The sequence below is a fragment of the Phascolarctos cinereus genome, unplaced genomic scaffold, assembly GCF_003287225.1.
Source record: "Phascolarctos cinereus isolate Bilbo 61053 unplaced genomic scaffold, phaCin_HiC Scaffold_1;HRSCAF=81, whole genome shotgun sequence".
Classification (NCBI taxonomy): domain Eukaryota; kingdom Metazoa; phylum Chordata; class Mammalia; order Diprotodontia; family Phascolarctidae; genus Phascolarctos; species Phascolarctos cinereus.
In genome coordinates, this window is record NW_027555514.1 from 204,869,533 (window position 1) to 204,887,339 (window position 17,807).

At 37.1% G+C, this 17,807-nt stretch overlaps 1 protein-coding gene across 1 annotated transcript in view; it reads right to left on the minus strand.

The window, feature by feature from the left end:
• FGD4 (FYVE, RhoGEF and PH domain containing 4) overlaps positions 1-17,498 on the minus strand; it is a 244,567-nt gene extending 227,069 nt beyond the window's left edge. Inside the window, 1 exon segment of the mRNA XM_078156609.1 lies at positions 17,421-17,498. The gene's annotated coding sequence lies outside the window, so the exon portion shown is untranslated.
• Between the last annotated feature and the right edge of the window lie 309 nt (positions 17,499-17,807).

Consider the following 17,807-nt stretch of genomic DNA (forward strand, 5'->3'; position numbering starts at 1 on the left):
TTTTCTGCAGCTCAAAGTCAGTTTCCTGACACGCTTGAGAAGTTAAGGATCATACAGTCAGGATATATTGGAGGGGGGACTTGAACAAACATCTTCCTTATTGTAGACAAGCTCTCTAATAATACTCATTCATTCATTTATTTACCTCTAAAGTTCTTTGGAAACAATAGAGAAAATTTTTCATTTTCAAGTGTCAAACAATTCCCAGTAGATGGTTATACACATGCACATTTCCTCATCTGCAATATGAACACTGCACCAAAGTAGCTTCTTCATTTCCCTTGGTTGCCCTGTAATTGTACCTCACCAACTGTGTGATCACACGATCAAGATGTAATCACCATTTGTGTTCTTGCTCACAAATGTCAGGTTGTTTGAAAACCATAATTACCCAGGCATGGGCATTATATACCATTACAAATGTCCTGGAAAAACAAACTTTATTCTCACTGAAGTATTTAAGGCCATTTTCCAATTAAAACTTCTATTCCAGTGAATATTCAGATGAACTGAATGGTAACACTGGTCAGCTATTCAGTATAGTTTCTGGGAAAATGTGGATAGTGTGAAAGTATAGAAAGAAAATCTTATCTGAAGACAACTTTTCCTTACAAAAACTAGCTTATATATAAATTTTATTTAAAAAGCAATCTATGCAATTGAACTTTAATTACATTTATAATTTAATATGGCACTTATCACTAATACAAAAGTATTTAATATCTTCAGAAACTATTCATCTTTTTGTCATTGGTTAAGTGGTTAAAAATAAATAGCCTGTAAAATTCTCCCACCATTTTCTCACCACATATCTGTGGGGGCAAACATTTTCACTTTTTTTCTTGTTTTAAATTAAAATATAGAAATAACTATGTAGAACCAGATTTAAGGTGGCACATATGGTGTGGAGTCAAATATTACAAACTTGTTAAAAAATTCCAACATTATATTTAAGTTTATATATGATTATATTATGTTAAACATCTTCCAAATTATAAAGTCTGTAAAATGAAGAAACTTAACATGAAGTCTTACAGATAACAGTTAAATAAATGAGGTCTTGCTGGATTTTCTTTTCATTCTTACAGAATGTTAGCATAAAATATTTATAAATATTATATAATGAGTTTTATTATTTTAAATTTAGACTTTCCAAAATTGTAGGTAGACTACACATTTATAATTACATAATGTAAATACTACTTTAGAGCTTTTAGAGCAGAAGTTATTACAGTTATTGTAAGCACTTTATGAAAACTAAAAGATTATTACAAGTGGTATAATAAATTACCCTGGGGCTTCATAATGCATTTATTGGTTGTTGTTGAAAGGCATTTAAATGAAAAAAATTGTGGGATTCACTGAACTAGGTGATCTCTATGACTGTTCTAATCTCAAGACTGGGGGTAGAGTTCATGTCCCTCTCAGAGGGAGCTTTGTTTCTAGGAGACTTATTAATTATGGTATCACTGTGCTTGCATGATAATTTTTAAGTCATGGTATCATATACATTGATTTTTAAAGGAAGAAAAAACTTTAGTTTTATTTCTCACTAAAATATCAATAAGCATTTAATCTTATTCCCTAATCTGCCTCTGCAGCCTAAATGGAGTTCATCTGGGCTATGTCTGCTCAGCTTCTCATTATAAAAGCTCTTTAGACAAGTCTTTACCAGGCACAGCACAGAGTGTAAATAATATGGAAAGCTGGACTAAATAAATTCCTTTGAAAAATTATTTGATTGTTCTCAAGAGAGTATTAACTTCCTTAATCTTCCCAAATACTACTGGAAAACAACTTCCCATAATAACTATGCTTCTGTCTCATAAGAAAAAAATTTTCTCACTGTTCTTTTCTCTTGGACTGCCAGGACTGCCTTTTTTCCTCCCAATCAGAAAAAGGATACTCTGGCAACCACATGTACAAGTTTATTTTCAATCATTCACTTTCCTTCCTCTTCTTTAATTAGTGCTTCATTTAAAACAATTGTCCATGCTTAAACAGTTTTTTCAAACTAACAGAGACCTCTGCATCACTCTTAAAGGGTGCATCTCACTAAAACAGGGCTGAATTGTTAAATGAATTCTGCAGTAATTTTCTGACAACTATTGATTCAGACATAAGAAAAGGAAGTGGAAGACGACACTTAAAGGAAGAAAATGTGGGTAATCACTCTAAGCAAATTAATCTCTGAAGCAGAGAAGTGCATTAGGCAATAACAAGAGTAAAAAAGGTAGATGTATGGAATCCTAGTTAAAATATTCCTGAAATGCCTTTTTCATCACGGAAAAATAATCCTCATATCCACATGATGGAAGAGCTGTAACCCCTATCTATAGTACAAGTCAACTAACATGATGAAGAAAATGGACAAAACATATATTTAATCAATTCATAACCTAAATATGAGAGGAAATGAAATGAGAAGAAAGAATAATAATCCTTAATGGAAAGAAAGACAACAGAAACACTTCAGTTTGAAGACAATACAATATTCTGATAATTTAAATTTTCCCTGCTGTTATACAAAAGAGTTCAGAGATCTTTGGAATAAGAGGATCAAAATTCCACTTCCTTTAACTTCCGCAAACTAGAAATCAGGTCACTAGATAATCTGACAGGAGGATACCAAAAGTGACAGGGAAACAAAGGATTAAAAATATTGCTACTGAACTCATCAGGTAAAAACTTCTTGACTGTGCCACATTTTTCTTCATCTCCTAAAAGATGTGAGCTGTATAATCCTGGAAAGATTCTTGAAAACCCTTCATTACTGCACTCCACATAAAATGAGTCTCTGAGAAGCCACAAAGGCTATTGAGAACAGTACAGAAATCAATAAATTATGGGCTTACACTAAACTACTAAAGTGCATGCAGCTCATATAATAGCAGCTACAAAACACACTTTACAGAAATATAAGACCCAAATTACTGGAGAGGGGTTCAATGTATGTGCAAGACTGACTATCAATACTACCCTCTTTTGGGGGGAAGGGGGAGATGAGACCCCCAAACTTGTGACTTCATAGGGAGGAAACTCACTCTTATCAAGGCAGATCAACACCTCAATTGCAATTTGTAGTCTTAACTGCCTGGGAAAAGTTGTAACATATTTCATTTAAAATGTTATTTATATTCAACAACGTCTGTAAAATAAATTTAATATGAAGTCCTACAGATACAGTGAAGTATAGAAGATATTACTAGATTCATTTTTTAATTCTTACAGAATGTCCCACATAAAATATCCGTAATAATTTCTAATTAGAGTTTTATTTTAAATTGGGAGTTTCCATAATTATAGTTAGAATTGCAAATTTATATTTTGTAACTACATAATGTAAGTTTTAATTTGGAGTTTTTGGAGGCAAAAATTATCATTGTAATTACTATAAGTATTTTATGAAGAAATCTAAAAGATTAGTAGTAATAGTAAAATAAATTGCCCTGAGGCTTCACAACACTTTTGGGACTTGCACCATCAGTATGCATCAGAGGCAATATCTGAACCCATATCTTCCTGACCCAAGTCTCTCCATCCAATACACATTATTACCTATACCTAAATTTCTCTATAGATTAGATTCTATCTGCCAAATTACTAAAGGGAATACATTTAAGAATTCAAGAAAATAATAGCATCCATTTGGAAAAAATTAAGAACATAGGTTAACACCATGAAAAAAAAATTGGTAAAAGGTGTTCAGTGTTACTAGAGCATAAACTATACTACAGAACCTTTATTATGAAGATAATTTATAAATTAACAAAAATAGAAAAGTAGTTCAGTGAACTATTAGATAAGCAAGAGCCAGAAGTAGATGTGCCCAGAAGTCTAGTGTCTGATAAATCCAAGAACACAAACTACTAGAGAAGACACTCTTATTCAGGGAGAAAAAAAAAGCTGTAAAGAAATAGGCATCTTTAGAGAACATTTAGAGTTTATACTGTATATCATTCATTTTTATGGTTAGGAGGAGAATGAATAAACAAACATGGAACTGAAGAGATCATTACAGAGGGAAAAGGTCAATCTTGACAATATAAAATTGAAAAACTTTTTTTGCCCCCACCACAAATAAAAGCATTGTAACCGGAATAAAAAAAAAAGAATGAAGATAAATCTTCACATTAAATATCTCTGACAAAAGCCTGATGTGCCATGATGTCAATGCATAAAGGGTATCATATTGCTTGACTTCTCAGTGAGTGGGGGAGGGGCCAGTGAAGAGAATTTGGAACTAAAAAAAAATGATAAAAGTCTGATGATTTAAAACTCTTAAGGGAATCGATACATATATAAGATTAAGAGCCATACCTCAATAGCCATGTGGCTAAAGGATATAAACTTCCTACTAGACAACTATTTCTAGCAGTGTGTGGATCTACAAACATCAAACTAAATATGTCAAAATTGGGACTCATCTTCCCCCCTCCCCCAGAACTGGCTTTCCTCTTACCTCCTTACTCTGCCAAGATATAAAACAGATACATTCCCCTGTATGATCCCTCAATTTTTTAAAAGTAGGTGATTTCCCGATGTCTCTTAGACTTTATATAATAATTTGGGGCCTACATTGTAACACTGGCTTGTAGTGCAGTTTTACTTTGCTGTGGAAACTTAGTAGCTGGCTTGGTGAAATCCCCCATGCCTTGGCCTCTCCTGTGTACTCTGATAGGCTACCCACCCTGGCATAAAGCCAACACTGCCAAGGAGGACCCAATCTACGGTATTAGGTGACCCTTCACTACCCTGCATCTGGAGATAAAAGTCGATAGTTGCTCAGATATTCAGGGGAAAATACCTCATCCTTACTTTGAGGAAAAGGGGAAATGCCCCTCTCCTCACTTAGAAGCAAGAAGGGAACTGCATCCCCATACATATGGTCATGAGGGGGAACATCTCAGAAAGAAACCATATATATATATATATATGTATATATATATATGTATATATATATATGTATATATATATATGTATATATATATGTATATATATATATATATATATGTATGTATATATATATGTATATATATACATACATATATATATATATATACTATATATATATATATATATATATATATATATATATATATATAAATATATATAAACTCCATTGAAAGCTCAGCCAGCAGGGCAATCACTGACATTCCCTGGACTGCTCAATTTTTTCCTACACTTGGCTACAGCCCAGAAACCTCCATCCCTGTCTCTCAGGGATCACCTAAATCCTTGCACAGAACTGCCCTAAGCTCTGTCCTTGTTTCACTCCCTGTACCCAATTAGGTTTCACCATTGCTGTGCTACATGCCAACTGCCTCTGGAACCACTGAACTGTCCCCACTGATAAGTCAATACACTGCAAATAAGGCCTCCTATAGTGACTCCTGAAACCATTCCTTTTTTTCAAAATTCAGATGAATCAGTGGGATGTGCAATGGGTCAAGCCTCAGCCCTTCAATGCACGAGTCACTGACCAGAACTGTGACTAAGTGCCCTGACCACCGCACCCCCACAGACAGAGAAGAAAAGGCAGCCTCACCCTACCTCTCATACTTCCTGGAGAAAGCAAGGGTCAGGCTACTGAACTATGTGCTTTAGTGGTAGGGACCTCTCCACCACCTCCCCATGGCTCATGGACCATTGCTCCAAACAGGGATCATTCAGCCAGGTAGTCACCCTCCTATCCTAATGAGTATAATGCTGTCATTCAGGACTCAAATGCAAGGGCTTAGCTGAGGAATTATGTGGCTCAAAGAAAGGGTCTCTCCTTGGATTCTTCACAGATGCCCTACTACTCTGATGAGCAAGTTCTACGACTCAGGACTCCACCTCAAGGGCTGGAGTTCTCAACTTCATACCTTAGCAATAACAGACTCTTTTTTCCCATAAACATATGAATGTTGACAAAGGCTATGACTAGGACCTCCAGCTGCAACACGTTTAGGCACAAGGCTTGTCCTCACCACGGCTGGGGTCTGAACCAGGTAACTCTCTCCAGTAGTCAAGGTAAGGTCAGGGACCCCCAAGCAGTATAAGTGGCCATATCAGTAGTACAGTCTCTTACAAAACACAAGGGCATCAACAGCCTACTAGTCACCCAGGTATTAAACCCTGGAGTCGTCTTCTACTCTTCCCTCTCTCTCACCTGCCATTATATAATCACTTGCCAAATCTTGTTCCTCCTACCTACAAAACAACTGTCATCTTTGCATAGGCTGTCAGTCCCTATACCTAAAATTCTCTTCCTCTTCACCTCTTACAATCCCTTACTTCCACTCAAGCACAACCTTCTACATGAGACCTGTCTTTGTATTTATTTTCCCATGCACTTATTGTGTCCTTATGGCTATAAGCAGTTAATGTGTTCTTAGCCAAACAACAGATAGAGGCAAGTATAAAAGATAAAATAGGTAACTTTGATTACATGGAACTGAAAAGCTTCTGTACTCACAATATAAATGTACCAAGATAAGAAAGGAAATAGTTGAATAGGAAAAAAAAAACTTTGTATCCAAGTTCCCCAACAAGGGTTTGGTATCCAAAATAAATAAACAATTAATAAATACACGGCTAATAGCAACTCCCCAATAGAAAAGTGGTTAATTTATATGAATGAACAATTCTCAAAGGAACCACAAAGTTTTTGCAACTATATGAAAGTATACCACAAATCACTAATAACATGAGAAACACAAATTAAAACAATTCTGATGTTTCACATCACATTCCTCAAACTGGAAAAAAAAACAGCAATAGCCAATGTGGAAGGATTTGTGGAATGACAGGCACACTAATACATTATTGATAGAGTTGTGAAATAGTACAACCATTTTAGAAAGCAATTGGGAATTCATCAGAAAGACATACATACCCTTTGAACCAGTTACTCTATTAATAGATTAATACCCCAAGGAAGCTATTGATAAGAAATTCAAATTATACATACACCAAAATATATAAACAGCACCTTTTGTGATCACAAAGAACTGGAAACAAATTGACTAGGGAATGACTGAACAAATTGTGGTACATGAACTCAATGGAATATTACTGTACTATAAGAAATAATGTGTGATGAATTCAGAGAACCATGGAAATATCTACCTGAATTGATGCAGAGTGAAGTAAGCAAAGCCAAGAAAACAATATACAAAATAACTACAATGTAAATGGAAAGAAGACTCTCACACATAAAAAGTAAATTTAACAAAATTATAAAGGTCAGGCATGACTCAAATGAAGAGACATTAGAAGACATGACCAACCCATCCCTTCATGAAGGTGGGAGGTCTACAAATGTTACACATTGAAAGTTTTTGGACTTTTTCAATATATCAATATATTGTGCCAATATTTTTTCCCCTTTAAAAATAATTGTTATACAGGATGGATTGGGGCATGGACGATACTGAGATAATCATGATATAAGAAACAGAAGACATCAATAAAAACTTATTTTAGGAAAAAGAAAAGAAAAATTTTAATGAAGGGATACACCAGTAATGATAGGCAGTAACTCAAAGCACAGAGAAATCAGTTTATATGACATGGAATTTAAGTATGACTCTGAAATGTTTATTGAACCATTTCAGGAAACAATCCTGAAAGTTGAGCCACCAATTATTCCAGTCTGTAAAGCAGAACCCTCCTCTACAAGACATGTTTCTTAAGACTTCTTCCCCAGAAAGTATAGTATCTCTACTCCCTTGTCTTCTCATGATGGAAGATCCCTCTGGCCTAAAGGCCTATTCCTTCCAGAACAATCACTTTGAAGAAGTGCCCAGGAGAGTCATGCTCACTCCTTCACTCCTCTCCCAGCTCAAGGACTTTCCAGTCCTTGCCGACTATGCTTTCCCTCTACCCTTTTTTAATACTCTTTTAAGTGCTAACCTTTCCCCATTAGAATGCAGCTTCCTTGAGGACAGGGGCAGTTTTTCAATTTGCTTGTATTTCTATTTCTAGCACTTAGCACAGTACTTAGCTAAGTAACTGGTTCATAAATGCTTTACTAATTTGTTTATTGACTATCCTTGCTGAATATCCTTTTCCTGCTTTGGCTAAGTAAATCTGCTTTTTAACTGTTGAATAACCTGTGTCTCATTTTTGTTCCAGTACTGAACTAAAAACTACCAGCGGAATGACCTGAAGTAGGCCCAGAGTAGTGTAATTGGTGAAGTGTTGCAGGATGGAAACATATCAAGCTCTTTGCAGTTTGTAGTGCAGAAGAAGGTGAGCCCAGAAGGTGAGCCCAGATGGTGGAGCTTTTGGTTAATGGCTATAAAGATAGTGGTTACTTATCTACCTGTGGCCATTCAGCAAAGAGAAAACTATGAGAGCATGCTGTGTCCCTAAGAACTGTACTTTGAACGTCATTATGGTAAAGAGTTTTTTAAACCCTCCAGCTTTATTGGGCCTTTCAACTTGGTATTTAAGACTACTTTAAATTCCAGTAGGGGATCTCCTTAGAATTCAGTTTATATCCAAAGCATCGAGAAGGAATTGAATTTGGGGAGACTAAATGAAATTTTATCCTCAGTAAAAAGGACACATTCAGAAAAATGAATAGATTTAATTAAATACCAGGCTCTCCAACAGAGCTACAAAGTGATCATCCAACCTTTGCTTAAAGAACTCCAGTAATGAGGAAGGAATTCCCTATTTCCTGAGGCAGCCCATTCCATTCTGGGATACCTTTAATTTAAAGCATTTCCTCGTATCAAACAGAAATCCACTTCTCTGTAACTTTCACTCATGACTAGTTCTACTCTCTGAGGTCCAGAAGAACATATCTAACATAATTCCTTTCCCAAACACTTTTCACCCACAGGAAGACAACTACCACCACCTGGTAAACCTGTCCAAACTTAGCTAGGCTCTAGTGCACAGATGATAGCACATATGCACAGGTTGTTACTCAGTCCAATCATTCAGTCAGTAGGTATTTAAGGTGTTTAAGTGTTCACTATGTGCTAAGCACTCTGCCCATACTAAAAGCCTTTCCAGGCTACGGGGGTGGGCTAGACCTTGCAATACGCAATGTGTAGATATTAGAATTCTTATTAAATATTAAGTAAGGAATATTTGTCAGAAGTAATATTAATTCAGTTGAATGAAGCTGACCTTGCCCGATTCCAGAGCTACAAACGGCCTGAAATTGAGCAAAACCAGTTAAAAGAGGACTATTGAAAAGAGTTTTTAAAAAGAATTTTGAATGCAGACATCAGAAGAGGCTACTTGATTTTGATCCTAACGAACCCCATGATTGGGTAGATCCAAACCAGTTTCCCTGTTGCTGCACCTGGAGCCCAACCCTGCAGTTCTGACCATATGCTACACCATCCAGCACTCTGCACCAACAACACCCCCACCCTCCACCCTGCCCCAACTTCCCTAGCTTTTCAATGGACTTTCAGCTGGTATGCAAAACAACTTATGTAACTACTTCTCCAGGCTGTGCCTCCCATGAGACTCCCTTCCTGTTGAAATATGTTTAACGCTGCTTGGGCACTCCTGTACCCTGGCGCTGTATGGTGACCCCAAATTGAAATTCATTGCCTCCATTAAATATCCTAGTTTTTGCTATTTTGGTAGCAGGCTGACAGTTCCTTGTCATCTGTAAAAATCTCTGATGAATTCTGTATAAAACACTTTTACTCCAAGATCTCAAAACACTTGCAAAACATTATTAAGTTCCCTTGTGTCTATATAGAAAGAAGCAAATACCTCCATTTTATAGAGAATAAAGTTCTGATGTTAAGGAATGTTAAGGTGTCCCCTGAATTTAACTGTTAGAGTTGCCATATTTTCCAGAAACACTGGGAGGCCCTAAATGTGTCAAGGACAACCTCCCATCCCCCGAGCTGATATAATTTGTTGTTTGCATCCCAAACTAGACTCCCTGTGTGTCCTTGGAAGTCAAGACAGGCATCAGTCACTCTGGGTTAGGCTGAGAAACTGCTTGTACAGCTGGGACCTGGTAGATAAGCAGACAATCCCATTTTCATAGTCTAGCAGTTCCCAAGGGAAAAGAATGCCCCTTTTGCAGTGGCCTTGCCCCTCTCCTTGGGGAGTGGGGTTGTGCTTTTCCCACCTTTACTGCACCTTTCCCCCTCCCTCCCATGCCACACCCCTTTAGGTGGAGATTTGTATTTCTTCCTCCTTCATCATCCTGTCATAAAAATGTAAACTTCTGTATGGGTTGTGAATTCTGGGTTCAACATGCGCGGTCATTTCTCTTGTAATAAACTTGCCTCTTGACAAAGACAACTAAGTATCAAATACAGATTTTTCTGACTTAGCTTTCTTCATTCTGTAATCAGGAATATGCTGCCACCTAGTGTCTAAAGATAGATTAAGGCACTTTGCCCTTTTCAGTGAATTAACCTTATCTGATTTCAAGTCTTAACTATGGTCATAAATTACAGTTAAAGGAATCACTCTCATTTCTATGTGAACATTTTTCACACAAAATACCAAAAGAATCAAGGAGAAAAAAAGGGAGAAAAAAGGCTAATCTGTTGAAAGGACAATCTAAACAGGGATTACAGGTTTCCTTACCAATTAAATAACATTAATGCTGCTGAAAACCATTAACTTTTCTTTTTCAATCATAAGTAACCAGTTCAGAGAGGAAAAAAGATAGAAGTAATAATACATACTTTTAAAATATATGCTGAAATTCAAATATTACAGTTAACTTCTGCACTTTCCTAAATCCATTATTTCAGTGTGGGCATCCCCCTTACCACAACATACACTGCTACTCCTTAGTAGATGGCTTATTTAATTCAAAAAGCTTTTATTAGGTGTTTACTATATGCAAGTCAATGTGCCAAGGATTGAGATACTAACAAAAATAGAACAGCCTTTGTCCTCAAGGTACATTCTACTGAGGGATGAGGAGGGGGCAAAACATGCACACAAGTTAAAACAAAATAAATATGAAATAAATGGAAGAAGAGCCCTTGTGAAATAAATGGAAGAAGAGCTCCTTGAAGTAGGTACTTCTTGATTTAAGGCTTAAAGGGATAAAAATTTCAAAAGACAAAGGTGAGGACAGACAGTATTCAGGGCATGAAAGGGGGAAGAATTTGCAAAGAAAAGCAGAGGCAGAGATGGAATGCTGCATACAGAGAATAACAGCAAGTAGGTCAATTTAGGTGGAATATATTGTACATGAATTGGATTAATATGTAATAAGCCTGAAAAGATATGCTGGAGCCAGACTAAGAAGAGCTTTAAATGCCAGTCAGAATGGTCTGTATTTTATCCTAGACACAATAGAGAACCACTGGAGTTTTCTGAGCAAGGGAATGATACAATTAGACCTGTGCTTTAGGAATATCAATGCAGCAACTTTAAGGAAAATGAATTTGAGAAGAAGAATGAAGGTGGGGATGATAATTACAGGGCCACTCCAAAGCTCAGGTAAGATGTGACAAGGACCTAAACTAGAAGGATGGCCATGTGAGTGGAGAAAAAAGATTGATGTGAGTGATGCTATGGAAATATGATCAAAAAAGACTTGGCAACTGATTTATGTGTGGAAGGAAGAAGACTGAAAAGTTAAAGAGGACTCTGAGGTTTCAAAGCTGGGTGACTGGAAGGATAATGGAGTCACCTTCAAAAACTTGAAAATGAGGAAGGGTAGGTTATGGAGAAAAGGCAATGAATTCTGCTTTGAATGTGAGAAACTATAAGATGCCCAGTAATCTCATATTGATGAGGCATTCAGGAGAAAAACTAAGGCTAGAGGAAGAATCCATGGGAACTATTGAGGCAGCCTAGATGGCAGAGAGAGAAGATAATATGGGTCCAAGATAAAGCCTTGGTTGATAAAATCCATTACTGAGAGGGAGGAAAGGTCACTGGGAGAGATGGATGACCTAGCAAAGGAGACTGAGAAGGATTAGCCAAACAGGAAGGTGGAGAACCTGGAGAATCTTAAGGCCCTGACACACAGGACAGTCACCAGCTCAGGGGTGAAACAAGGTTGATCATTATCCCCACTGTGATTCAATATTGTACTAGAAATGTTAGCTTCAGCAACAAGAAAAGAAAAGGAAATTGAAGGAATTAGAATAGGCAATGAGGAAATAAAGCTATCACCCATTGCAGATGATATGATGGCATACTTAGACAATTCTAGAGAATAGCTAAACAAACTGTGGTATATTATTGTGATAGAATACTACCGTGCTAAAATAAATGATGAGCTCAATGATCTTAGAAAAAACATGGATACACTTGCACCAAATGATGAAGAGCAAAATGATTAGAAGAGAACATTGTATACAGTAACAATATTGTTTTAAGAACAACTTTGAGTGACTAAGTCATTTTGACTATTATAAATACCCAAATTAACCATAAAGAACATATGAAGGAAGATGCTATCTATATGCACAGAACTGAAAAACAGAAGTATACATATGATTTTGCATATATATACTTATTTGTGTCTAATGATAGCCATCTCTAGGGTAGGGAGTGGGGGAAAAGGAAGGAAAAAAGGGGAAAAATTACATAACCTTATATATTTTAAAAGGAATAGCAAGTTGTACCCAATAGATTTGCAGTTTCATATACAATCATCTTTTTATTATGTTATAGAAGTACTTGTTTTAGTCCATAAATTAAAAGAAAACTTTTTTTAAAAAAACTATAGCAAAATAGCTTTAGAATTAAGCAGTGGATCATAATTTGGTCCCATTCATTCATTAATTAGGTCTTTCAACGGCCTTCAGTGTGACCTTGAATAAGTCATTTAAATGCATTGATTACCCCTTTGCTCATTTAGACAATAAGACTAAATAATTCAAATCTACTTTTGCTTTTACTATGATATAATAAAGAGATTTAAAATATAAAAGCATTGAATGTGAATGTTATAGATAGGTACTTGAAATGCTCACTTGCCACAGTATTATAAAATATGCAAGCATTTATTTTTCCCTAGTAACAATAGATGTGTACATTGATCCCTTCACGCCACCTACATTATTAATAATGGTATACAAACATATTGATGAGAAAACAAGTTGCATCATATTCTTGTACCACTACACTTTTCCTCCCCTTTTCACTATAGTGTTATTTTCTCTTGTGATAGAACTAATATCTACCAGAGTTAACACATACACATGCACGCACGTGCGCGCACGTGCGCGCACACACACACACACACACACACACACACACACACACACACACACACCAGTATAGGTTAGGAAAATGTGACAAAGCTAAGGCTTCATTAGGAATGGGGTAAGGTTCAAGCTGTGCCTCTCCTGATACAGCTTCTTAGTGACCTCTGGCCATGCTGATGTAGCTTCCTGGTCATCAAAGATGACAAAGGGCTTGGCACAGTGCCTGGTACGTAGTCAGTAGTTAATAAGCATTTGCTGACTTGACTTTACCTAGGGGCATAAAAGTCCCACCACTGTGGGGTCAGGGTTCCTCTGATGTGGTGGATGTCTGAAAACCATGAGATGTCACCATACCTGTATGGTGACATACACACACACACACACACACACACACACACACACACACACACACACACACACACACACACATACAGTTAAGTAATAAGTGGCAACTTTGAAGAAGACTGTTTTAGTTAAATGATAAGGTCAGGAGACAGTCTAGAACAGAGGAGGGGAACCTGCAGCCTCAAGGTCAATGTGGCCCTCTAGGTCCTCAAGTGCAGCCCTTTGACTGAATCCAAACTTCACAGAACAAATCCCCTTAATAAAAGGATTTGTTCTGTAAAACTTGGACTCAGTCAAAAGGCCACACCCAAGGACCTAGAGGGCCACATGTGGCCTCGAGGTTGCAGGTTCCCCAACCTTGGTGTAACTCCTCATGGCAAAGAGGGGTATGAGCTATGGTCTCAAGAATATACTTTCAGTACCAAAAAATGTGTTATCTTTTTGCCACATCTTCCAGAATTGAAGGATCATCTATAAAAGTTAGAATAGCCCTTAGAGGTCAGTAAGATCAACCCTTTCATTTTGAATAAGAGAAAACTGAGGCACAGAGAGGATAAGTGATCTGTGAAGGATCACTCAGGTAAGAGGTATCTGAGGTAGCATTTGAATTTAGGTCTTCCTGACTCTAAGCCCAACATTCTACACACTGCACCATGTAGCCATCTCCCTACACATATACCTCAATGTAGCGTACTATCATTGTACCGTTTGAAGCTATTCTTTCGATGCTTGTGTGTACAATGGGAGAGTTACACACAGGCTTCTAGGGTTCATGTTTTGTGCCAACTGTTCTTGCTATACCACCTTGGTAAATGCCATTAATAAAAACTAATTAAGCCCATTGGCTGATTATTAATAGCAATAATACTAAGATTCATGATGCCTACCCCTAGAACCTGAGAATAGCAGTCACCCTCTGGAGACCCAATCTGTGAGTTTGAGTAGCCCTAGAAGGGATATTATATAAATATACATATACTCTCAAATCATACAAATACAGTTTAATGTACATACACAGATACACATAACAGAAACAAGAGAAACAACTGAGACACTGCTGACAAGCAATGGTACTCTTAAGAGAATGATGAACGGGAATTCAAAGAAACTCTTTAGTACTTCTTTCACTTTCTTCCCTGGAGCATGTATCTATTTCCACAGTAAAAAAAAAAAATATATCACTTCTTGGCAATGACTCCTAAATCTCCATCTCCAATTCCTACCTATTGGATAGCTACATATCAATATATACAATTGACACCTCAAACCTAATATTTTAAACACTGAATAAATTATCTTTTCCCAAGACCTCCTCCTATAATTCTGTTATCAATACCATCATCCTTCCTAGTACTATATTCAAAACTTCAAAGGCAATACCAGCCCTATCTCTACACAACAGTGATTGTGAGGAAAGTAATAAGCTTTAAAGTGACATATAAATGTAAGCTACTATCATCTTTGATAACTCTCAATCCTTTCTCTTCAATATGTCATAAGATCACCAGGCCCTGTTGATTCTGCCTATATAACTCTTGTTTCTGACCCCATTTTAATCACTGTTACTACGACTCTAGTTTAGTTTGATATCTTTTCTCTGGACTAATACAATCAATCAATTCCTAACAGGGCTCTCCACACTCTAATCGATCTTAAATATGTCTTCTATTAAGGCAGACATTAAAGATATTTGTAAAAATGTAAAACAATGCCATTTTTCTCACTAATTTTTGTTTATAGTCTTTTCATGAAAAATAATATTTAAGTTAACCTATAACAGCTTATTATTTTAATGAATACATATTTTTAAAATTTTATCACTTTTATAATATGGTAAATACCAATAGATATAATCCACATAAACAAAAGCTCTCTGGGGTCCTCAATAAATTTTAAGAGTATAACAGGGTCCTGAGACCAAAAAGTTTGAGGACTGCTAGTCTATACTCTCACTTACCCCATCAGTTCCCATGGGTTTATCATCTCAATGCTGATGACTCCTAAATCTGTATTTCTATCCCTGATAGTTCTCCCAATCTCCAGAACCCACCATCAAGTGTTTATTAGATATTTCAAATATCTTAAAATCAACAGGGCAAACAGAATTTATCATCTTCCTCCATAAACCCATCCCTCTTCCCAACTTCCTCCTCCAAAAAACACACTGTGGAATGGAATTCCACAAAAACAGGAAAACTGGATAACTATAAGTAGAAAATAATTTTAAATCGACATAGTAATTACTATATTAGACTGAAACTCAATCAATTTATTAAGCAAGCCCCTACTATGGCAAGCACTGTGCTACATGGATCAACTATCTAAAAACTAGAGGTAAAAATTAATATTTGTATCAGTTGTGGAGCACAAAAAATTATCAGACAATAAAAGAAATTATTGAAAACAAAAGAGAAAGATTTGCTTGTTACAGAAAGATAAAAGGATTTTCCAAGACAAAAAAACATACAAAGAAAGAACAGGTGCTAGGGGTGAAGAAAACTAAAATCTATTCTACTATTCTTCACTATCATTTTTCTTGTCATTTTTTCAGTTGTGTCTGACTCTTTATGACTCCATTTGGGGTTTTCTTGACAAAGATACTAGAATGGTTTGCTATTTCCTTCTCTAGCTCAGTTTACAGATGAGGAAAGTGAGGTAAAGTAGGGTTAAATGACTTACCCAGATTCACACAGCTAGTAAGTGTCTGAGGCCAAATTTGAACTCAGGAAGATGAGTCTTCCCAACTCCCAGACCTAGCACTCTATCCATTGACCTACCTAGCTGCCCTTCACCATCATAGTATCATAAAATGTCAGATCTAGAAACGACCTTAGAAATCACCACCAAGCCCTTCATTTTACAGAAACCAAAAATGAAAAATACAGCTCCTTAATCTTTTTCTTGTGTCTTCACACCCTAACCTCTTCTGCTACTGTAAATAAGGAAAGTCCTACTTCTGTATTCTCTGTACCATAAATTTAGGAGAAAGGCTAGAAGATGAAAGGAAGAGGAAGATTAAAAAAGCTCCAACATTTATTTTACCATGTTACAACAGATTTGCTAAACTTATGAATGTTCTTCTCCTGAAACAAGTGATTGCCCTTCTACAAGGATGCCTGACCTTTACTACTATTAAGTTTTTTTTAATCAAAAGGCCTAATTTTAACAATGGTTCTTAAGGGAAAATTCCATACAATTTCATCAAAGCATCAATCAGCAAAACCAGCACTCAAAAAGTAGGCTCTAATAGGATTAAGAAACGCAAAGTGATATGGTAAATCAGGAAAAAACGTAATATGAAATTGTGAGAATTTTTTTTTCAAATCAGAGGCAAATCCTGGATCTGAGAATTACTCTCTCTGTATGACCTTGGATAAGTCATTTCATCTCTCAGATTCTCATTTTTCCCATCCTGTAAAATAAGAGAGATGAACTAGACAGTCCCTTGAGTCCCTTTCAGTTCTAAATCCTGTAATCCTTCTGAAGGACCCATAGCTCTTCACACATGCTGCCCATTAACTGGGCCAGATGATAGGGATCAAAAGATCAAACTGAGAATCATCAGAAATACCTTGCCCATCATCCTACGCCTTAAGGAAAGGACCAGGCCTAGAAACAAACTCTAAAGGAGACTCCATTACATTACGTTTTCACTAAACTTTTTTTCCCTCAAGTTATACAGTATACTTCCGGGCCGGAATTTCTAAATGACCTTCCAGGGGAGGCTCTAAGGGCAGTGTTTTGTTCAAGGTCCTTTGTGGGAAAAACTAGAAAGTTTGGGACAGGTATGGAGGCGAGGAGGACGCCCTCTGCGTAAGCAAAGGCACAGGAAAGGCTTAAAGTTCACTTGTTAAGGTTCACCTTCTCCACCACCACTCCCATACCACACACAGGCCACTGGCAGAGGGCTAAGCTTACCTGTTGCGTCCTTGGGCACGTTCTCTGAGGCGGCCGAGTCTGGGGGCCTTGAGTAGGCGGTGGGTCGGCTCCAGGGGCGGGGGGTCCCAGCCAGGAGGCAGGACTGGTTGGACTTCCGCCTGACTGCCCGCCGCCTGAAGTTAGTGCTGCCTTCCGTGCTCATCTCGCTCTCAGTTTGGATTCGCTCTCCTTCCCTTGTTTCTTCTCCGCTGCGTCCCTTCCCTAGTCCCTGGCTACATGCTGCCCTTTCCGACTCTCCCCAGGCTGAGACTTCCTTTACTTTCTTGCCGGCTATGGTTTATCTCATAATGCACTAAAGAGAAGCACCAAACCCCCGGCTCCTGCTTCGGGTCCGACCCTCTGCATTCCCTGCCTTCTCTGCGCACT